Below are 24,362 nucleotides of genomic sequence, written 5' to 3'. Positions count from 1 at the left end.
AAATAAAATTAAAACCTTTTCAATTTACCTCACATCTCAACAAAGCAGTTCTTACTACTATAAAAACATGCAGTGATTTCTGTCTCTTAAGTATTTCCCAAACAATAATTTTATATATTTACAGTCTGTAACTACAGTTCTGTGTGTCACTCCATTATAATAAAGGAAATTTCCTTTCTTTTTTGGAAATCATTCCATGTCATCACAGAATATTTTCTGGTTCTCCTTTTAAGGCCAAACAGATTTTAGCATGAAGGTAGACTTACTCATCTTGTCTGTCCCCTGTCAGTAAGGTATAGGAATTTCTCTTTATAGTTTTGGTTTACAGGATGGGCATGTATTGGCAAGTTGGCTCTTTTTAACAGTATTTTAAAATATGCAAACTATTGAATCATCATTTATCATCTTTTCATCTAATACCTTCTAGGTATTATTTTTATCTCCTTGAGACAGTGTTTGGAGCTGAGGCTAGCACTTAGCTTGTATCCTTCTGCCCCTGTTTCACGAGTAAGCTTCTGAATTTAAGTTATTGTTTGGAAGAGACTTCCACTTTAAATTCAACCAGTTATTTTCTTATGGTGTGTTTACATAGTGTTAATAATTTTTCATTTACTCATTATCAGACACATTATTCACATGGAAATGCATGCTCCATTTGGAACTTAATTTGAGGAATATTATCATTTTGCACACACTTTTAACACATAGTTATTTAAATAATCCAACTTTCCTTTCAATTTAGATGTCTATCCTACCATATAGAAAACTCTGTCCGTATCTGTATTGGAATATATTTTTACACTGTTCTAACTGACTCTGTTGTATCTTTATTTTTAATTGCACAACCCCCTTTTTAGTTTATTGCTGTATATGTGTGTGCTTTGTAATCTTAAAGGTCTATTTATTTCTTAATTTTCTTCTTTTCTTATATTTTTGCCTATTTAGTTTTTCATATGACCTTGCACTAGCTTTTGATAATTTTAATGACACTTAATTTAAGTATTATACAAAATTTTGTTCATGTGAGAATCATACTCTTTTGATGTTGAAACTGTCTGTTTCAAAACAACTTTTATGAACTTCAGTTGGCCTTACTTTGATGATGAAACAATTTCAAGTTTTATCCACATGGAGTTTACTTTAGATAATAATTTTTTAGAATGTTTATTTTTGTACAAACAATTTCACTGTTGGAAATTAACATCCGTTATTGCTCCCAAACTATTGCTGTTTAGCTTGTGTAGGTTAGGGATTTCTGTGTATCAAAAGGTATCCAATTCTCCTTGAAGAATTCTTCAACTTATTGATCTGGCAGATGTAGTATCTTTTTTATGATATAAAATACTATTGTCTTGAAGTAGTGGCGATTTCATTTTATAACCTCAATAACAAAACCCCCAAGAAAGGTGCTAAACAACAGTAGTAACAAGGATAATTGTGGACCGTTTATCATACCACCCTGCATCCTTGACAGCATCCTCATCCATTAGGGTCCTTAAATGTCAAGCATAGTAAATACTAGCATTGTTCAGCATATTGATCCTGGACTATGAGATATATGACTTCAGTACTCTTTTCTCTGAATATTGTTCACACACAGACACACACACACATTTATTTTTCTACTTAAAATAGTAAAAACATGGGGTCAGTGAAATGACTCACTGGGAAGGCCTTTGCAGTAAAGCTTAAAGATCTGAGTTTGAATTCTAGGACCCACATGGTAGATTGAGAATCGATTCTGACAAGTTCTCCAACCTCTTTGCATATATGTTGACATGTCAGTACACAAACACACACCCACACACATACACTAAGAGAATAAACAAATTAACTAAATAATGCAATAAAATTTTAATTGAAATGTTTAATGATAGAGTTTTCTAAAAACATATTCCCCATTTGTTCATATCCAGAAAATAGGCCCATTTGGCCTTTCCAGGCTCATTTTACTATGCTATGATGTATGTTGGTAATATTTTACTCACGATATGTCATTAGTTGTGTGATTAAACACATTGTTTACAGTAATAATCCTTGATATTTCTCATTTTAAATAGTTCACCCCACTTCACATAAGCCCTAATATTTTTTCTTTTGTGCTTTGGAAAAATTGAATAGCTTCAATTTGTATGGTTAGCCATAGACCCCCAAACTTTAATTAACCTGATGCAGCAAGCTGACTTTTAGGTATGGATCATTGATTGCTTTCTCTCTTCTTTTATGGTCTCTTGTGATTTTCTAAATCTTTTACAATAAATTTATATGAACAGAATACTTCTATATAGTAGTGGTTGATTTATCTGAGTTATTATTCTGTCAAGTGTTTACGGATAAAAGTATTAAGAATAAAACAATTAGGAAGTAGGGATTTGCACAACTATAACATGGTTGTGCCATTTGCATTGTGTGTGTCTTTAGGTGCTTTTAATTCCACGTGATCTGTCCTAAAATGGAATGAGTAAGTGGCAGCCTTCTGCTCACTGATGTTGCCTGTCACATTGACTCCTGTTGTCTTCACTCTCACATTTTATATACATTATATATATAATATAAATATATAAATACATATATAGTCTACTTGATAGCCGTATCTGCTACACCTTCATTTTTAGGCTCAACCTACATGACAGTGGCTGTGGAACATTTAGTTTCAGCTTTTAAAAATAACTTATATACATATAGTCTAGAGGCCATCATCATTTTTTATTATTTATTTGCATTTTATTGGATTTTATTTCCAGACCCTGATATTTTATGGTTCTAACTTTTTTATAAATCATTAGAGAACAGTATTTCTGTATAAACTGTGAATTACTTACTTTACTACATGAATATAAGCAGGTTCCATTTGTTGACATTGTATCTATGTTTGAGTTACATGAACTTTCTGATTTAGTAGGAAATTCGTTTGTATATTTTATTTTCTATTACTTAAAGCAGTTTTTAAACTTAAATATATTTTGATCATATTCTCTTTCTCCCCAAAGTTTCTCCAGATCTTCTTCTCCTCCCAACCCATCTAACATTAAGTTCTTTCTTTAAAAACAAGTAAAAACCTAATACAACAACAAAGCACACCAATGTAGAAGGGAGCGGCAAGCTGCTTCCTGCCACCCAGGAGGAATTCCAGCCACTGGCTAGCTTTACACCCGAAATAATTACACAGAAACTGTATTCGTTTAAACACTGCCTGGCCCATTAGTTCCACCCTCTTATTGGCTAACTCTCACATCTTGATTAACCCATTTCTAATAATCTGTGTAGCACCATGAGGTGGTAGCTTTCCAGGAAAGATCTGAACCTGCGTGTCTCAGAGAGGAGAATCATGGCGACTGACTTCACTGCCTTCTTCCCAGCATCCTGTTCTGTTTACTCCGCCTACCGAATTTTCTGTCCTATTAAAGGGCCAAGGCAGTTTCTTTATTTAACCAATGAAATCAACACAAAACAGAAGACTCTCCCATATCACACCAAGCCTAGAAAACAAAATACATTGCCAAAAAAGAACAAAAACAAACAAACCCCATTAAACTGTAACCAAATAAAAAGCACATGCATGTGCACACACACACAAATAAAAAGAAAACATAAAAAAAAACCCTTTGGAGTCTGTAATTTTATGGCCAATTCTGAACATGAGATTTTGCCCTGAAGTGGTTGATATACCCAGTGTCTTTTTATTGGAGAAAACTGATATTCCCTCTCCCAGTTGGTATAGGAGGAATATTTTCTAATGATGGTTGAATAAGGACCTGATATTTGAGTACAGCAGGACCATTTACACTCATTTATCACTACCAGTTTTGCTGTTGTTGTTGTTACCAATAGTATTTAGTTTCAATCCAAGTTCCTGGGCTGTCCTGTCTCAAGTTATTGGTCACCCAAGCGGTGTCTAATGGTTCTGTCTTGCACAGTGGGCCTTATGTCAGTTGCATTATTGGTTGGTTATTCCCATAAGCTTTATTATACAGGTAATACACTCTTGTAGATAAACGGTTTGTGACTGGCTTGGTGTTTATGCTTCTCTTTTGATAGTGTGCAGAGAGCCTTCCTGTAACAAAGATGCTGTGATACAGAAATGAAGGCTCTATGTTGTTTTCAGCTCAGCAGCTCCACGTTCAATGCATTGGGTTGGTGTTGCTGTCAGTTTGGGCAATAGCTTAGGCTGTTGGAGATTCCCTTGGGACCCCTTTGGCCAACAACTCAATTAAATGTTACCCAAATCCTGGAAGCTTTGTTTTGTGACAAGAGATGGAGAGTTACGTCTCTGTCTCCCCATTATTTGGTTTTATTAAGATTGCCTTCATATATATTTTAGGAAGTTTCTACTCTGTTAGGTTTCTATAGTACCCCTCAAATGCCATTTAACCTTAGCTGTATCTCCCGTCTTCCCTTCCACCATCTCTCTCCTCTTCTCATTCCCAGTTAATCTTCCCATTCTAGACTCACTCATCTACCCATAAATGTCTATTTTGTTTCCTTTTCCTAATGAGATTTATCTGTTTCTTCTATTCCCTTACCCTATACCTACCCTTTGTGGAACAACAGATTGTAGCTTTAACCAATGGCAACAGCTAATGTCCACATGTAAGTGAATATATTTGTCTTTCTGAATTTGGGATACCTTAGTCAGCATATTTTTTTTTCTAGTTTCATCCATTTGCCTGCAAATTATGTCATTCTTTCAATGGCCAAGTAATACTCCATTGTGTAAATGTACCACATTTTTTTAAATCCACTCTTCTGTGAAGGAACATCTAGGTTGTTTCCATTTTCGATCTAGTATGAATCAAGCAGTAATGAATGTGGTTAAGCAATAAGTGTCTTTGTGGTAGAATAAAGTATCCTTTGGGTATATCATTTAGCTGTTTTGAGATGTCTAGTGTTTGATGTATTTATTTTGATATAGTATTTAATTGTTAACTATGATATCATAAAACTCCTTTATTTGTCTACTTCTGATAGCTTATTTTAATTATCAGATATATTGTTTCTAATTTCTCACCTGCCCTCGTGTGGTTCTACCTTACCTATTTGATCATGGTTCATTTTGGTCTACCTGCATAAATTTTTATGCTCTCTGGCTGAAGTCAGGTTCAACCAGTGATGAATTTGGTAAACAAATAAAGTTGTGTTTGTGTGTGTGTGTGTGTGTGTATGTGTGTGTGTGCTGGATTCTAACACTGAAGCTTTCCTTGTCTTCCCAGCTGGGGTTGATACCGTGGTTTCAGTTCTCCTACTGATTCTTCTAACCCCAAAGCAAGCCTACCTCCAACTTCCCTGCCTTGATGGTGTACTCTTTCCTGCTGCATCTGTAACTGATATGGTCGTTTAAAGCAATGATAAAATCAGGATAAGACCCTTCTTTCCACTACAACAACAACAATAACAGATTTTGTTTCTGATTGTTTTAATGTCTCAGTCATATTATTGCATATGATTGGGTCTCTAGTATTTCAGCAATCAGTTTTAACTTTTAAAGCCTTATTTTCTTGTATTAACATAAAGATTTCTTCACATTTCCTCTGACATTCATGTTTCAGAGCCTTCCCTACCTCACAATAACTGTTAGTAATGGGTTTCTACAGCATCAGACAGATGTGTGCACCCTATATTGATAAAGTAGTTGTATATCTGCCTTAGCTAGTCATCCTATTATGTGAACTCAGTGCTTACTGCCAGATGTTTTACCCCAGGCTTTAATTATCTTTCAGTTGACTAGCATTGTGCATCTAGTAGATTTCTTAAGCCCTGCTTAGATGGATTGCCAGATAAAAAGACGTCTAGTTAAAATCTGAGCTTAAGATAAACAAGTAATTTTTAGCACACATATTTCCTATATTTCACGGGGCTTTTTGAGTTACTAAATCTGGAATTTGTCTGACAAATAGCCTTGGTCCATGCTATTTCTTTGTATGATTTGAAGTTTACAAAAAATGATAAACCTGTGTTTTCATAGCGTTGCCTTGGCTTTTCCTGAGACACGAGCTATATTTTCAGCTTAGTATTCAAGTTTTCTTTTACTTTTTTACTGTAATATTATTAAATTATTTTCTGAATTTGTAGTAAATTAAAGCTGACTGCAATTGTTTAGTGTGGTTTTTGTTTGTTTGCCTTACCACTTACCAAAATTGAGTGGTGGGGAGTATTACCCTCCATTTGAAACTCTGCTCTTTCTTTCTGACCAAAAGTAAAGAGAGAAGTGAGACTATGAAATATTCCTCCCTTCTTTTCTTCTCTGCTCCCTCCCTTCTTTCCTCCTATCTTTCCTTCTTTTCTTTTTCCCTCTCTCTCTTTCTTCACACTTCTCTGTTCCTTTTATGCCATTTCTTCCATCTCTGTCCCTTCCTACTTCTTTCTTTGCTTTCTCTTTCCTTTCTCTCTTTTACATTTTCTCTCTCCCTTTCTCTTTCACTCTCTCACCTTTTTTCTCACTCTTTTATCTTCTTTCCTTTTTGAGACATTGCCATGTTATATAGCCCAGGGTGACCTTAAACTCTTGCCCAAGCCAACTGAGTGCTGGCAATACAGCTATGTACCACCACCTTGCCTGGTTTAAGGCTATGCAATATCTTGTGCTTGCACCTTGCAATGAAGCCTCTGGGGTTTCAGCTGTGATGGATGGTTAGATGGTCACACTACTCCATGATGAAGTCAGATTCATGCAAGGAAAACAATGGTGAGTTTTGGCTAAGAGTTTCGGCTTCTGCATTTCGTACATTCTCTTTACAGTATAATTCTATTGGTTTTGTTTCTATTTTTAATAATTTCAATGCCAGATACCCCCATATCAACTAATTTTCATTGTTTCTTTTGGAGAGTGAGTTATTGAAATTTTCTTTGTTTCTTACGGTTTAGGGGATGAGATGGTATAGCTTTTCCTCCTTGTCAGCTACTGACAATAAGTACCCCCAAGGTATTTCTCCATGAAGTGAGAAATATTTCTCCCTTCAGCAGGCTCCTAAAAGGGGCAGAGATATATATGCTTGTTTGGGTGTCCCTTATACTCCTTGAATGCTATGTTCATCAGGGCATTTGCAGATCTCAGCACAAATAAGATTTCAGGTTGGCCCTTCACTTGTGGGAGTGTGACTGCTAACATGCATCTCATACACCATTTCAGTCTCTCTGTCTCCATCATCATTCTGAGGTCAAACATGTGGTCTCTACTACATGTGGTCCTACTTTCTCTTTTATCGGATGTGAGAATTTTTCATCTAGGTCCTTGCTACACAATTAAGGGAAAGTGTTATTGTTAAAACTCCCCCTCCCCCATTATTTTGGGTGATTTCAAGAAGAAAAGTCAGTAACATTGCAATAATTATCCTCATCTGGGAAGTTTCCTAGCCACTTTTAAAGTTTGGATGTTTCCAAGTTTGACTTCATTTGATGGCATATCAACATCTTTAAGTGAGCATAAAATATAATATAAATTAACAGTTAAGACGTAACAGTAAGGACAGATGTGATGTTACATGCCTATAACCCTGCAATAGAGAGGCTGAGGCAGGAGGACCTCCAAACTGTGTAGTCAATTCCTGGTTGTTCTGGAATACAGGGTAAGACTCCATTTCAAAGCAGGAGGAATGGCTCTTGGGGAGAGATAGGGTGAAGAGTGCGGTAGAAAAATTGAAGAGAGGAGAAACTGTGTTTGGGAGGTAACGGAGAAGGATAAATAAATCCTTTAAAAAGTTTTCTGTATTCTTATATTCTATAAGGTTCTTATACTCTTCTTACTATTCAATTATTAAATGTAATTAAATTTATATAAATTTTCTCCCAGTTTATGTCTTTTCCATAAGCTCACTGTGGGTTATTTTAGCTGAAGAGCATATCTATTTTTGATATAGTTAACCTTTAGTTGTATTTTTCATTCTGTAATTTATAGGAGAAATTCTTTCCTACTTGAAAGCTTTTGAGATATGTCACAATGTTCTGCCAAAATCTTCACTGTCTTCTTGTCCATTATAATATGTGTGGGGTGAATCCTGTTGCTCAGTTTGAAGAAGAATTTAATTTATTTCGTCTCTTGTAGAGTCACCAGTCTCCTTGTAGAAGAGTCAATTATTTCTAAAGAGTCAACAGTAATTATTCTCTGCTTTACAAAACTCTTAACCATGTGAGTCTGTTTCTAGAAACTTTTACACTTCCTAGAAACTTTTACACTTCCTTGGTCAATCTGACTGTTACAGCTTAGGGTAATACTGATTTAAGATCTACTGTCAGGGCAAGATTTACACCTTTTAATTTTAAAATACATATTACTCAAGAGCTTCCAAAAAGTCTTATAATGCCTTGCAATATATTTTCTTGTGCCTCCTTATATGGTCATTTCTTAAATCTGAGTAATTTTAACAAACGAAGATGCCATCTATATAAGATTTCAATCAAGAGTCAAAATATTACCATTAAGCAATCGATTCCCATTCTCATCCATGAATGGGAATCGATTGCTTAGTGGTAATATCCACCAGCATATTTAAGTCTACCCATTTCAGAGCCCTTTTAAAGAGAATCTACACTATATATTCTCTGATGCTTTGCTTCTCCTGCTCAATAGATGGTGTGTTCTAGTAGCTCATATTGTTCCATGTGGTTAGAGAGTGTATGCATGATGTTATACTGTATGAATTTGACAGACCTCATATATCATGTTATATTTGTGAGACTTACATAGCTTAAAATTGGGAGCTTTTATGAAAATCTCACTGCGCATAATCTAGTTCATGTTTATTGCTAAAGAATGCTGCAAATTTTTATCCTGTATATATCTATTTGATATATAGGTGGCATGACTGGGTCTGCGGGCACACATAGTGTCTTCCAAACCATTTGTTAGAGTGTTTGCCTGGCAAGCAGGTAGTTTGGAACCTATTCTGGGAAAGAGAGAGAGAGGATTAGATTAAAAATACAAATGTGAAGTAACTACATAGTGACTGATTTTGTATCCACAGGATTCAATATAATTTTCATGGGGTTTTTTGTTTGTTTTGTTTTGTTTTTATGGGCAGAGGAATAAAGAGACGAAGAATCATAGCGTTCCTCTCATTAATGTGTTTTGTTTCCAAATCCGATTCAAGGAGGCAAATAATGAACTATAAACAAACACAGTTAATTTCAAGTAAGAAAATGTGGCTAAAATATATGTGAAATATTTTGGATAAATAAATTAAAATCACCAAATGGTCACTGAATCTGCTGAGACCATCTAATCATAAATACAGCAGAGTGCCTCATTATGTAGTATAAAAGTAGGCACTATAAGGCATGTGATTGATGTGGGATTTGGATAATGAATAAAGTGTTATTGGCCAATGGGTTAGCAGAGTAAAGCCAGACAGGAAATCCAATCAGAGAAATGTAGAGAGAGTAGGTGGAGTCAAAGAGATGCCATGTAACTGTCAAGGAAGAAAGAGGCTAGAACCTTACTTGGTAAATCACAGCCTTGTATCAATAGATAAGGGTTATTTAAGATGTAAGGGCTGGCTGAGAATATGCCTAAGCAATGGGTCAAACAGTGTTGTAATTAATATAGTTTCTGTGTGATTATTTGAGTTTAGATAACTGAGGAATGAATGAATAGTCTCCCTTTACATGGGATAACTGAAAAGATAAGTTTACAAAGTTCTTCAAGGAACAAGAAAAAAAAAGAGAATTGAAAGAGTATGTCTTGACTGGAAAGGGAGTGACACAGAAGAAAGTTAATTTACTGCAATCCAAGTTTGATTTTAAAATATTGTTTAAAGTGAGGAAGTACCAAGGGACTCAAAGCAGGGGGATAACTCAGGGAGTAAAGACTCAAATGAGCAATGGAGAAAGAGAAATCGGCATCCAGGGCACCAGGAAGGCTGTTGTCAAATAGAACCAGGGAGGAATGAGACAGGCAAGCAGTGTGAGCACAACCAGTGCTTTGGTTAAAATGTTGTTGGCATTCAAAAGAGTTCCACACTAGCCAGGACACAGTATAACAAAGACTTATTTATCTTGGAGTAAACTTACAGAAAGAGTAGTGATCTGCAGTCCTCTGAATGTGCTGGGAACCAGAACTGAATCCAGTGGTCAAAGGGCCCACACACAGTTTACTTCTGCATTTATAGTACAGGAAACCATGCCCAAAGTGGACTGGTATCTTAAAAGCTATTGGCTGAAGGACTTCCCACAGCATCTCCCCCTTTTCTCTAAATAAGAGAGTTCTATGCCTAATACAAAACTATATACAATAAGAACAAATATCAAGTATTATCCAGAGAAAAGAAAAGGTAAATTGTCTGGAAATAATAGTTCACAAGTAATCTTTCTATTACTGTTATTATAGTGTGAGTAAGCTCATACTAATCTACCTATTCCATCCAATCCCTTTTTTTTCCAAAATATATCCAAGATTACTGTCTGGTACAAAACAATCCTGTACAATAAAGGAACTTCTGGAGGCATCCCAATCTCTGACTTCACATTCTACTACAGAACTACAGTACTGAAAACAGCCTGATATTGGCATTAAAAAAAAAGCAGGAGGACAAATGGAACTGAATTGAAGACCCAGATATCAATCCACACATCTAAGAACACCTGATTTTTGACAAATAAGCCAAAAAAATATAAAATGGATAAAAAGAAAGCACACTCAACAAATGATGCTGGCATAACTGGATAGCAACCAGTTATGAAAAAATGAAGGTAGAACCATATCTTTTGCCATGCACAAAGCTCAAGTCCAGATGGATCAAAGACCTCAACATAAAACCAACCACACTGAACCTCAAAGAAGAGAAAGTGGGAAGTACACTTGAACATGTTGGCACAAGAGACCACTTGCTAAATATAACACCAGTAGCACAGACACCGAGAGAACCAATTATTAAATGGAACCTCCTGAAACTGAGAAGCTTTTGAAAAGTAAAGGACATGGTCAACAAGACAAAATAGTAGCCTATAGAATGGGGAAAGATCTTCACTAACCCCACAGAGGGTTGATCTCCAAAATATACAAAGAAATCAAGAAATTGGTCATTTAAAGAACACCTAATCCAATAAAAATGGGGTACAGACCTAAACAGGGAACCTTTAAAAGAAGAATCTAAAATGGCTTAAAGACACTTAAGGAAATGCTCAGCATCCTTAGTCATCATAAAATGCAAATCAAAACAACTCTGAAATTTCATCTTACACCTGTAAGCAGGGCCAAGATCAAAAATACTGATGGCAACTTATGCTGGAGAGGATGTTGGGTAAAGGGAACACTCCTCCATTGCCAGTGGGAGTACAAACTGGTACAGCTGCTTTGGATTTCAGTATTATGATTTCTCAGAAAATTAGGAAACAACCTTCCTCAAGATCCAGCAATACCACTGGTACCACAAGGACATGTGCTCAGCTATGTTTATAGTAGCATTGTTTGTCACAGGCAGAAACTGTAAACAACCTAAATTCCCTTCAACCGAAGAAAGAATAAGGGAAATGTGGTATATTTACACAATGGAGTACTACACGGCAGTAAGAAAATAAGGACATCTTGAAATTTGCAGGCAAATGGATCCATCTAGAAAAAATCCTTTTGAATGAGGTAACCCAGACCAAGAAACACAAATATCATATATATTCACTCATAAGTGGCTTTTAGACAAAATGGAAAAAAAACACCCTAGATTCATAATCCCAGAGAACCTAGACAACAAAAAGGACCCTAAGAGAGTCATACATGGATGGAATCTACATGGAAAGTAGAAAAAGACAACATCTTCTGAGTAAATAGGGAGCAAGGGGACCATGGAAGAGAGTAGAAGGGATTGGGGCAGTACAGGAGGGTACCAAAGAAAAATATATAGTTCAATAAAAACAATAAAAAACTATTAAAAAGCAGAAAAAACTTTATTTTATTATCTCTTATTCTCTCTCTCTCTCTCTCTCTCTCTCTCTCTCTCTCTCTCTCTCTCTCTCTCTCTCTCTCGTGTGTGTGCCCATGGATGCCCAGGGATACAAAAGATAAAATTAATTAAAACAATTAAAAGAAAGAATCTCATGTCCATGACAGCTGGAAGTAATTCTAGAAGGCATCCCCTCCCAACAAAAAAAAGAAAAAAGAAAGAAAAGAAAAGAATCTATTGGTCTCGAACTCACAGAGATCCGCCTGCCTCTGCCTCCCGAGTGCTCGGATTAAAGGTGTGCGCCACCACCACCCGGCTATTAAAATATCTTAAATGCCATATTCTGTAGCTCTCTGTAGTGCTTGAAGAGGACCTGTGTATCTAACATATATCTCTCCTGGACCTTGAAAACATACCTAATATGACTACTATTTGATTGTAATGACAAACTACTAACTTGCATTTCTTATAGCCTAGTTAATTGCTAATAAAAATTTTCAAGGACTAGAAATTTGCATTGAATTTTAAATGAACTGTATAGGTACAATAAATACCTCAAACAAGATTAGGACTATATGTACAGTATGTTCTGACAAAATTAATCTCAAATTTGCATCAATATACAAAGATCCATATCAATGTAAAATATTTAAAACAAGTAGTTGCTTCTTAAAAGTATATTCAATAAATCTACTTGTTTATTCTATTTTTATCCCCCTTTTCATTTTAGAGTATAGTCAATAATCTACACTTATATCCTATCATATCTATGCCCCCTTCTTTCTTTTCAAAACAGGAGCACTGAATCTAATATCCTTTATATAGTATTTTCCTAACATTACCAATAATAGCTAATCAAACCCACTAAACACAAAAAATATCCATAAGCCAATGAAAAACTAAAATAAACACCTACCAAACCTCTTGGGAAGGTGGGCATCATGTTCTTAAATTTACTTCCTGCTGTCTGGGGGTGATGGCTTCTTTAGGGTACCCTAAAAAGAAAAATTGGAGTTAATTGTTAAGTTCTGAGAGAGGTAGCTGTATCATTTGTTGTCTTGTATCTGTGTAAATGGGGAATTGCAGGGCTTGTCTCAGCTCCTGGCTAGAGTAGTCTGTGAGGCTGGATCATCTCAGCAAACCACCTCACAATTGTTCTGAGTCCAAAGCTGATCTTTACCTGATATTTGCCAGTGCAGTGGCATTATCATAGCCCTGGTGGAATTATCCTTGTGGGGCCCTATCATCCTTTTGGAGACGTCAAAGACCACAGTTAGGCATGGTCATGTTTCACTGCAGAAAACTTACACACTTTAAATGTCATATGCAGCAGATCTTAAAGAGGTTAAAGGATCAATATTTGTTACATACATCCAGAGTACAAAAACTTAATTCCTAGTTACCTGACAGATACTCAAATGCAATTTCATGTCTAAGAAGATAACTGAAGCCTTTTTTCTAGAATGAGTTAGTACTCTGTATAACCATTAATATCATGACAAAAAGTTTAATGCATATATTATATATTGTATATTAATTATTAGTAACATATAATTAATATAAAAGTTATAAATATATGTTTATCTTATAAATTTAGTGATACATTTATACCTTAAGAAAAGCTCTAAAGAGTCAAAATAAGACAAAAGTATTATGAGATAGTGGTGAGATAGTGGCAATAGAATAGTCTTTTAGTTTTTGTTTTTTCTTCTGTCCCATATTAGATAGTTATTCTGACAAGAAAAAGATTTTTGATTTTACTTTAACAAGCATGCTTGGATTTAGAGGAGAGAGTCATACTCCAACTCCAAAGTCATCTTTAATTTTTAACTGAACTGGGACTACAAAAAGACCATTTGCTTTATATTTCTGAAGAGAACAGCAGAAACAAACATTTGGGAAGATTTATGAAATTTTATTCTGTTGGAGATGTGATATGCTAATAGGCCAATTCCAATTTACTCTTTTTTTTCTTGGGACATTTTTTTCTGAATGATTTGTCCTTTTTCTTCAGATGTCTTATTGGTCCAGTGGTACTCATATTCCTTACCTGAATGCCTTTATTCTCCTGAAATGACAAATACAAAACCCTGTCCCAACCCTATTTTGGGGAGATTCCCTTTTGGCAAGTTACATCTGATCTAAGGAAAAGCATTTGTTACACTTCAGTTTAGTTTAGAATGAGCAACCCTACTGTTTGATGAACTATTGTCTCTTCTAGTTAAGAAGTCTCTCTTGTTCAAACCAAACCTTTATCAGTTTTGATGGTATCCGTGGAATTTATTGTCCTGTAGAAACAACAAAATCCCTTCTCCAAGGTAACACATGTCCTGGTTTCCATTTTGAGGTCAGCACATCTTTAAAGTAAACAGACTGATTGGGTGGCAGCTGGAGACTCTTATAGAGTGGCTGCCATAGGAAAATTCCAAGCGCACTCAAAGGTTTGGGGAAAAAGAAATGTCATAGCTGGTGGGGTGGTGACCCTAGCAGTGGCTACTGTGTGCAGTTCCTGCATGTGCCAGTGGCTACAAAGCCACAGGCAATCAGCTTTTCTTGTGAATTCATGCGCTAAAGTTGGGTGTCAATGGCCACACGTGTTTTAATTGGGCTTAATAATAAAATCCCCAGAGCCAGGGTAAATGCAGAACAAAAGACAAAGAAACAAGCCACAGCCAATTCTCACCTTGCTAACTTCTTAGCCAGAGAAAGAGCTGGGCTTCTGTTTCTTTCCGACTTAATATTTCTCTCTCTATCCAGTCATATCACTTCCTGCCTGTCTGTACAGAACTCCAGACCTCTATGGTTCTCTAGTGATTATCTCTGCCCTCTGATATTCAGGCAAGCTTTATTTGTTATACAAACAAAACATCACTGCATAAGGTTGCCAAGTAACCTGTGTTCATAAGTTCCCCAGTTTGAGCTTGAAAATTGCAAAAAAATTGCACTAGACCAAGAAAAAAAAATTGAGTTCAGCGGAGTACGGGTTTTGCAACCTTAACACTACCAGTGTCTGAGATAAATGAAGGAATTGAAGAGATTTTATGTTTTATTTGGGACCGTTAGTTGGCATGTATTTCCAGTTGCTTTTACTTTCTATTACTGGCTTATGGTAAATAAAAGTTCTTAGCTCAGTTTGGAAACCAGTATTAACATAGGGAACCAATGTCAGTCCTGGAGAAAAGAAAGAGAAATTAATTACAATTGAAGCCAACTTCCTGGAGAGATCGGGGGAAGCAGAGACACCTCCACACTGTGTTAAAACACAGTGAAGTCAACAGGAAGAACCAAGAATGACATGTAGAAGTAATTGCAGAGTTATGATTATTTATGTTAGAACACGTGTGTCCATCCAGGTGAACTTGGAAATGGTTTATAATAGTCTCTAGCTTTAATTAAATATGATCAGGGATGGCAAAGCAGAGAAGAGGATGACTCCAAGCTTAGGAGACAGGGCATTATGTTATTCCTGGAAAAGAGATCACACAATGATAGCTTGAGACTAAAAAAGGCCCTCTGATAGAGTGGCTTATTTTGAATAGTATTTATAATTTGATTTAATTTGACCATCCAAAATATTTGAGTATTTAGATTATAATTAGTTATCTTGAATCCTGAAAGAATGGAGATCTGAAGTTTATGTGCTGCAATTTCTTCATAAAAATAATGGGATAAAATGAAACTGCTGTCATGCCAATAGTGCCCCATAATGCCTCCACCGTCTCAGTTCCCACCCAGTGAAGTTCTCTTATTTATGGAGCCTGTTGTTTTAGTTTATATAAACACATGAATATAGGGAGCATTAGTGGATGTTAGGAGGGTAGAACACTGGTTGTCACGTGGATGTTCCCGAATGAGAAATCTTGCCAAAGGGTATAAACAAAAGAGCTGTGACCTCACTTCACTTTTTTCTTATAAAATGCATCAGAGGGTCTACAGAGATGATGTCTCAGTTGGTAAACTGATGGCTTGGGCGAGCATGAGAACCTGAATTCAGATCACTGGCAGCTTACCAAAAAAATCAAGCACGGCAGTGTATGTCTTTACTCTCAACAATGGCAAAAAGACAGAGGGAGCCTATGGCATGCTTGGCAGCCAGCAGACTTGCCTATATTAGTGAGCTCCTGGTTGATTGAGAGACACTGTCTGATAAATATTATGAGAGTGATTGAGGAAGCTTCCTGATTTGGACATCTGGACTTCTGGCCTCCACACACGTGTGTACATGTGCACGTGCACACCAAACACACACACACACACACACACACACACACACACACACACACACAATCTCTCTCTCACTCATATACACATGCACACACATATATTCACACACAGCAGATGCACCCACACTTGCACGGGCACATGTATGCATACACAAAAATTTACTTAAGATATGAAGAGAAATATACCATATTTATGACATTGAACTTGGTGTGCACGGTACAGTGACAGTTCCCTCCACTGAAGTCTGATGTACATTGTCACTAAAATTATCCTGAGTCTGGAACAAAAGTGTCTAGAAAGACGATAGAAAGATGCAGAAATAATGCGTTTTCTCAGACTTCCCGTGACATAAAACTGATGGCCAGACAGTCATGCAATTGATTCATGAAGACATTATTATGAAGAAAAGCTGCATGTGTGGCAGACAAACATCTGCTCTGAGCATAGCCGCAGGGTGGGATGTTATTACTCTTTAGTTTAGTAAGTGCAGAGATTTCTCTTCTCCATTTGTCTCCTAACAAGGTTTCGTTTAATTGAATGCCAGTGGGTATGGAACCACGCATTGGATGTTCAACCTCAGGGAGTGGGATTAACTCTAGTTACAGGAAGAAAGTCTTTAAATATCAGCATTTCCTACTATTGCACCCATGCTGAAGCAGCAGGGTTTTAGTTAAGGGTGAAAGCGTTGTCTGGGGCTCTTCCCAGTTGTAATGGTTGGTGGCTATGGACATGTCCAATGCCCACTGACCACTGCTAACGATTCTTTCTGTATGACTTGCCTGAGTCATCTCATTCCTGGCTGTCTCAGTCTCCTTATCTATAAATGAGTGATAATAATTTCTTTTAGTAGTGAATAAATCTGATATTAAAATCCAAGATCATTTTAAGCTTTATAAAATCTCTAAATAACATAAAATACTGTATAAATGCAGCTGATAGCTTATGCTTAAAAATTCATATTATGAGTAACTCTTCCCTGAGTGAATAGAATATTGGAAAGGACGTCCTGTGTATTCCATTGCTTAAAGGCTTGGTCACAGCAGCAAAGTGTTCAGATGAAATTTGATATTTTTTTTAAACACTCAGGTAACTTCTTAACCAAGATAAAGGTATTTTCTATGGTGCTAATCATTTTCTGTTGTGACTCTAAGTTCTACTCCCATTGAAATACTTGAGAGAAACTGAGTATTTTATTACAATACCCACACAGGTTTATTTTATAATCTGTTTTCATAAGCCATAACTAGAAGAAATAATATGCCTTATAGTCAAATTATGGGATATTCATATTGTGAAGCATGATTCAGCCTTCGAAAGAAGCCAAACATCAATATATGTAACAGCACAAATGGATTCCTGGAACATAGAAAGAAGCAGAGCATAATAAAATTATTCCACATGGTTAACTCTGGCTCTTCTAAGTATCAATTAGCCATGACACAATTCTTTGTAATAATGAGAGTAACATCTGGAAATATGTCTTCTGAACTAATAGAAAGAGAGAGGATATGTGAGTACCCCCTATTCTATTTATTTTGTATTTTAAACATAGTTACTTTTTTCATCTGAATTTTTACTAACTCTGTGACTTAAGGTATCTTTATTTTCTAATGAACATCACGATTTTTTAGATGTGAAATAGTGAATGTCTTGAAATCAAGTACAAACTGTCCTCTGGCAAAATGAAGAAATCCACTTATAACCACTTTTCGTTCTGAAAACGCAAATTGCATAACAGAAACATATTATTGAGTGGTTGCTACATGAATTTCAAGTAAAAATAACTGTATTCTTTTTCACTGTGTGATATTCACTACAGACACGCCAACAAAGGTCTCTAGGGAACATTCATTAGAAATATACTTCTGAGAAACATTCATTGCACATACACCATCAAAGCTCTGTAAGGAATGGCCCTACCGTGGTCACAACAAAAAGGATTTGGGGATTTTCTTGATAACTTCATCAGGAACATCTTGGTAATTTCTTATTGACTACATACTTATCAGCTAAATTGTCCCTGCTTATTAGAGAGGTTAGCTATTCCTCTGTATCTTGCATGTTCCATTTGTATATTATGGGAGTTGAGCAAAGACACTAATTCTGAGAGCGTATCACTGAATGTTATGTGGGGAGTAAAACTGGGCTTTGTTTTCTTCACTTGGGACAGAAACTGTGAGACTACATTTAGAAGTCAGTGGTACTGTGCACTTCACACAGCCATGGCAATCCTCATGTACAATTTGTCTAAGCTGTCTGAACTCTCTTTCACCCCCCGAAAAAATCATAAAATCATCCCACATGGAGCTAGGAAGTGTTATTCAATAATCCTTTCGGGGGGGGATATTTCTTTCACAATTGTTTCTCAAGATATAACCCATCACTTTTTCAGTTTGGCGTACTTCTCAGGTTTAATTTTTATCCTATTTTTGTTTTTTCTCATGAGGTTCTGCAGAGAAAAAGGTAAATGCTGATGGCTGATGTCAAAATCACCCCAATTTTATGCTATAGACACTTCAAAAACGGGAGCCATGTTACACTTACAGATAAAATTTCCTTTTCTATAGACCTAAGTATCCTCAAAATAGTATCCAATTAAGCACAACTGTTTCTATAAGGAGCCATGTTTTCATCAGTGCTTCATAGAGAACACACTTTGTTTTTCCTTATAATACCACCAATCATTTTGGACATATTTATCTAGTTCCTCTCCAAAAATGAGCTTTCTAAGAGTGGCTATAAATCTGAGTGTAAATCCATAAAATCGTATTTTTCTTCCCATGTTGTCTTTAAGTCCTAAATACATTTTCTGAAATGCCCGGTTTCATGGGCAATACAACATGAGTGAACTATCTTCAAGATGAGGTCATGATGACCTGGTCCAGGGATCACAGGCTGCAGGGAGTCAAGTGGACTGGTATCACTAAGATCTTCTACTAGCTGAAATCTAAAGTGTTTTCTGCAATTTTCAATGAGGACAAAAACATTTAGGCATACAACAATAAATGAAGAAAGTGTAGTAACTTGTGCATGTGGTGGAGATTAAAATTTTCAATTAAGCACATTGGTAGGGCCACGCCTGCAGCTTTGCCCAACACAGTGATTCTCAGTATTCCGGATGCTAAAACCTTTTAACACAGCTTCTCATGTTGTGATGACTTCCCCAACCATAAAATTATTTCATTGCTACTTCATCTCTGCAATTTGCTGCTGTTATAAACCATATTGTAAATATATGATATGCAGGATATCTGGTATGTGACTCCTGTGAAGAGGTCATTCAACCCCTCAAACAGACTGGACCCACAAGTTGAGAATTGCTGCATTAGTTTTCGCATTGTGTCTGCCAGCAGATCAGCTAAATGGTGTTTCTTAGCTTTGGAGCGAATATTTCATTCCATGGGGTCTGAGTTCTTGGTGGTATTATATTCAGTACATTATTATAGATCTCATTGATCATGACTAGTGTGCAAAGGAGTCCCTGAATCCAAAGAGTATTCCTTGTGTCCATTATATAGCATCTGCGCCGTGGCTTACAGAAATAAATGATTCATCACCCAGCCTTAATGTATGTTCCCTTCTCACCATTGTGCAGAAAGTGAAATGGAAATTGCATTAACACCCCAAACGCTGATGCATTGGCTATTAAGCTTCAAGATGTCTACATGCACTTAGTTCAAGGTCATAGAGGTGAGAAATGCAGAGTCTTCCACTGGGTTAGGTAACATAGCAGAAAGAGAAGAAAACGGCTCAGCCCTCCTCTTTTGACATCTGGATGCATAAAACTGTATTTTGGTTCCAGCATTAAGACTACACTGTATCGTAGAGAACAGCAACTTGGAGTCAAGATTGTCTGTTAGCTTTTGCCACAGGTGTATCTTCAAGAGTACTTTCCCTTTTCTGTCAATTTGAAGCTCTGAGTAATGGGGAATATTTTAAGAATAAAGAATTCTATGGGTCTGCGTCCATTTCTTCCTTCTTGCCCTTAAAGCTCATATGCCAGCTATTAGATATTTAGCGTGAAAGTCAAATAAAAGCCACATTCATCTGTATTCTTATATCCACTTTCCAGTGTCACGTAAACTCTTCTGTTTGTCCACAGAAGTATCTGAGTTGCCACTTTCATGGACAATGAACTTAGCCTGTGAGACTAACAAAGATAGGGACATTTTCTTCAGTCTTTCTACAGTTGATTTAGCCCAAGAATATTAAATAAAACTCATGAACACAAGAATGTACTCTTTTTAAAAGTAAGAGTAATGAGGAAATTTGGATTGTGCATCTAGTACTATGTGGGAATCACACCCGAAGGTGCTTTCAACTGACTTGAGATCTTAAAAGCTGGGTACTTCAAACCTTTGCCCCTTGGGTGTGGGAGACCTTAGGGCAAGTGAGGCAGAGAGTGGCTGCAAAGACCATCATGGATGAGAGAAGTTCTTTTCACACTGATGTCATCTGAATAACCCTCACTAACGTCTAGAGATGTCCCTTTGTGGGTAATAATCATCAAAAGTGAAAGGCGGCAACAGGTGTCTCAACATAAGTTGCAGTGTTTCGTGTAGGCATCAGACAGACACACTGAATCTGCATCAACTCATGGCATGTATGAAACAAGAGCAGCAGTCCTCAAACACATATCAGGATTTGTGGTGGTGAGGAGCCCCATGCTTAGTTCTGTGAATAACGCCTTCATCACAGAAACAAAACTCAGAATATTTGCACATTGTGGATACAATGCCAGATACAAATTATATTTTAATTTCTGATAAATATACTTAATTTATAAATATGTACAAGTTATTTTGAGATATTCTTGTAAACATGACCTAAAATTCATATTTTGGATAGATCTTTTGAATTTTAAATTGTGATATTGACAGGTTTATGTTATTTTCTCCAAATTTCTTCTAGGAAAAGTCTTTTTATCTTTAACCAAGCCCTTGGGATTTTATCCCTCTGGTTAGGGTATTGGGTACAAGTTTGACAATTAGAAACAATTCATCAGTTTTGGGTAGGACAACTGGCTCATCCTCCCTGCTAACAGAAGAGGTCCAGGCAATGGGGACAGGAGAAGTCAGGTTAACAGTAGATTGCTTTGAGAAGAGAAGGCTTTGGTGGAAACAAAAGGTGGTTCATGGAGTAGCTGTTCTTTTTTTGAGGAGATTTTATTAAAAAGTGAGGTAAGACGATTTCTAGAAATGTTGCTCTTTCTTATAAAGCTCAGCTTCTCCTTTGCTGGTTCGTCAACAGGCTTCTTTTGATGGGCGTGTCCTGAGATGTTCCAATTGGTTTCATTATGTTTTCAGATCTCGGTAGAACGGACCCACTGGTGGCCTTGTTTACCTTAACTGACATCAAAGTGCAGCACACAGCAGTTGCATTTGCAGCCTTAGGTATATCTTGTCAAAAGCCAAAAATGCTTCCACATACCTTCAATAAGATTAGAAAACAGCAATTTGACATTCTCTGAGGAGTGGTCTGTAAAGTTAAAATATGGCTCATTGTAAATGTCATTCATAAATTACAGAAGAAGCATCAGTTTCTAAATTTAGGAAGTTATTTCAGAGAAGGATCCTTGTTGGGGGGGTGTGTTACATCTAGTTCTGCTTTTAAGCTCCCCATTAAGCTCATGACATACAGACCCATGTCTCTCTGTGCCTAATTATGACTGCAAAATGAGCTGTAGCTAACAATGCCATTTAGTTCTCCATTAGCATTTATATCATTACAGTCAAGTTGAGAATTCGTGCTTTAGTGAGGATCCTTCAAGTTTCAAAGTAGTATCTAAATTAAGAAATGGACAACAGCAGGCCTATTGATCAAGCTAATAGTATAAATCAACTCACATTTGTGCCTTTATCACAATCTGAACTCATGATGATTAAGAGTAACATAGAGGGGCTGGGTTTAAAAGCAGGAGAAGTAACATATGTAAGAGTGGGAATGGAGGGATTTGGAGTAGGGAAAAGGGAATAGGTAGCATAATGTTTCATTTTATGAATGCAGAAAATTCTCAGGACTAAAGTAGTATTCTCTTCCTAAGGGGGCAAAATTTTGGCAGTCTGTGACATTTCTGCCTATTCTTGCTTGAAAGGTGTCTTGTGATTATTGAGTAACAAAGTATTACCTTAATTTGATAATTAAATTTCCATTATTATAAGATGATTACAGTCTTAGGAAATATGCAAAAATTCAAGCTTTATGTATATTTGAAATTGAACCTCACCCTCCTTTAGTTGAGATACATAAAAAAATATGAGTTTGAGTTGGAGAGCTGTGCTTTGTTTCTGTCTTCATCTGCCTTGTGTTTCTAAAAGGTGTTCTGAGGTTTATTATACTTATCTGGGCCCTTCAGGGAGAAAGGGGTTGGTTATAGATGGAGTTTTAATGGGTATGGTGGTTTCTGACTTAATGCATGAAAGGTCTGTATAGTAAATGTTCTGGCAGAAGTCAGAACCAATGAGACAAATTGTCAGATTTTTAATGAAAGGAATATTGAAAACAAAGCAACAACAAAATAAAAAAATAATAACAAAAACAGAAAAAAAACAATAATACACCCACAGTAAGAAACAGAATAGTCACTGTACCCCTGCTCCCATCAGTACAGTCTCTGTGAACCTGAAATCCAAGGTGAGGGACCCAAGAGAATACATGTATCACATTTATCCACTAATTTGCTCTATTGCCCTTTGGTTCTCTTGCTTTCTCTTTCTGACCTGCCTAGCTGTGACAGGTTCCTGATTCTAGATGTGTTTCTTTATTGGTTCAAGAGAATCACTCATGCATTTTTAGTCCCGAAAATTGCTGAGATGCCCATCACCATGCAGTGACCTTTTGCCATCAGTAGACCTTCAGATCTGCAGGTCCACTTGTCTCTCTTCCTTTAAGATCCATAAATTCATCCCAAAGTTTGATGTACATATGAGTGTCCCTGAGTGAGCCAAAAAAGGGTGTCCTCTGGACTCCAAGTGCGAAGGTAATCTCTATCTCACATGGATGCAGCCTTGTCTGAGGTTTCTTTATCATGTCTATTGCATTTGAAGTCTTTGAACATTCTTATATTGAATGTCATGTTTAGAACAACACAACAATTTCGGTTTAGAGTGATCTAGATTTTCAGAGCTGGATTGCTTTAGTTGCTCTGATAAAATACCTTGACAAAAGTAAATCAGGAAAGAATGGGTTTATTTCAGCTCACAGTCCATGGGCATCCATCATGACTGAGGAATCAAGGCAGCAGAGACTGAAGAGGCTGATTAAATCCCACCCACAATCAGAAATCAGATAGTGATAAATGTCTGTGTGCAGCTAGATATTTTTTTTATTACAGTTCAGCACCCAACCCCACAGTGAAGCTTCTCACTCTTAGTGTGAATCTTCTCACATCAACAACCTTAGGCAGCATAATTCCTCAAAGGCATGCCTAGGACTAAATACTCTCTCACGAGTGCTCCGGAGGCTTATGATGCCAGGGTCCCCTCAAATTAATGTGTAACAAGGACCATAATGTGGAATCCAGTGGCCTTTTAAACTCTGAATCAAGCTTTACTGATGAGTAGTATCTCTGTAAGAACCCAACTTCAAGAAGTGATTGATTAAAGGAATGAGTTCATACCTCTCTTAGGCCAACAATGTTTTATTGATTACAAAATACTCTTAATTCCAGCACTATCTTTGAGATGCATCAAGACGAACTGTGTTTTGAACTTCAAATAGGTGTGGGTCCCATGCCTGGCTCAATGTCTTTGCTATTTCCTTAATTTTTACCCATGTATTCAGAAACATGACTGTGATGGTATATTTTGCCTGTCATCTTGATGAGATTTAAGATCATCACAGAAATAGACCTCAGGGCTTATTCGAGAAGAGTTTACTAGAATAGGTTAATTGAGGTCGAAGACCTTCCTTTTTTAAATGTGGGTGGTGACAGTCCATGGGATAAGCAAGTTAAAACAGGCATTCAGTACTCTTGGCCTCCTGACCCTAGAAGCAAGGTGACCAGCCACCTCAAACTCCTTTTTCCCTGACTACCCTGCACAGCAGACTCTACTGGCTAACTGTGAACCCGGATGAACCCTTCCTTCCTTAAATGGCTTTACTCCCAGCAATTTTGTCCCAGCATTTACTAAAGTAAATAAGAGAAAACTACTATTGAGATATGGGGCTGTTGTCATAATGAACCCTACCACAAGGCTAAGTCTTTGAAATTGGTCAATGATAGGAATGTAGAAGAGTCTGAAATTTTGGGCTACAAAAACTCTTACATGC

The sequence above is a fragment of the Microtus pennsylvanicus genome, chromosome 2 (assembly GCF_037038515.1).
Source record: "Microtus pennsylvanicus isolate mMicPen1 chromosome 2, mMicPen1.hap1, whole genome shotgun sequence".
NCBI classification, from domain to species: domain Eukaryota; kingdom Metazoa; phylum Chordata; class Mammalia; order Rodentia; family Cricetidae; genus Microtus; species Microtus pennsylvanicus.
This window is presented reverse-complemented; position numbering follows the sequence as displayed.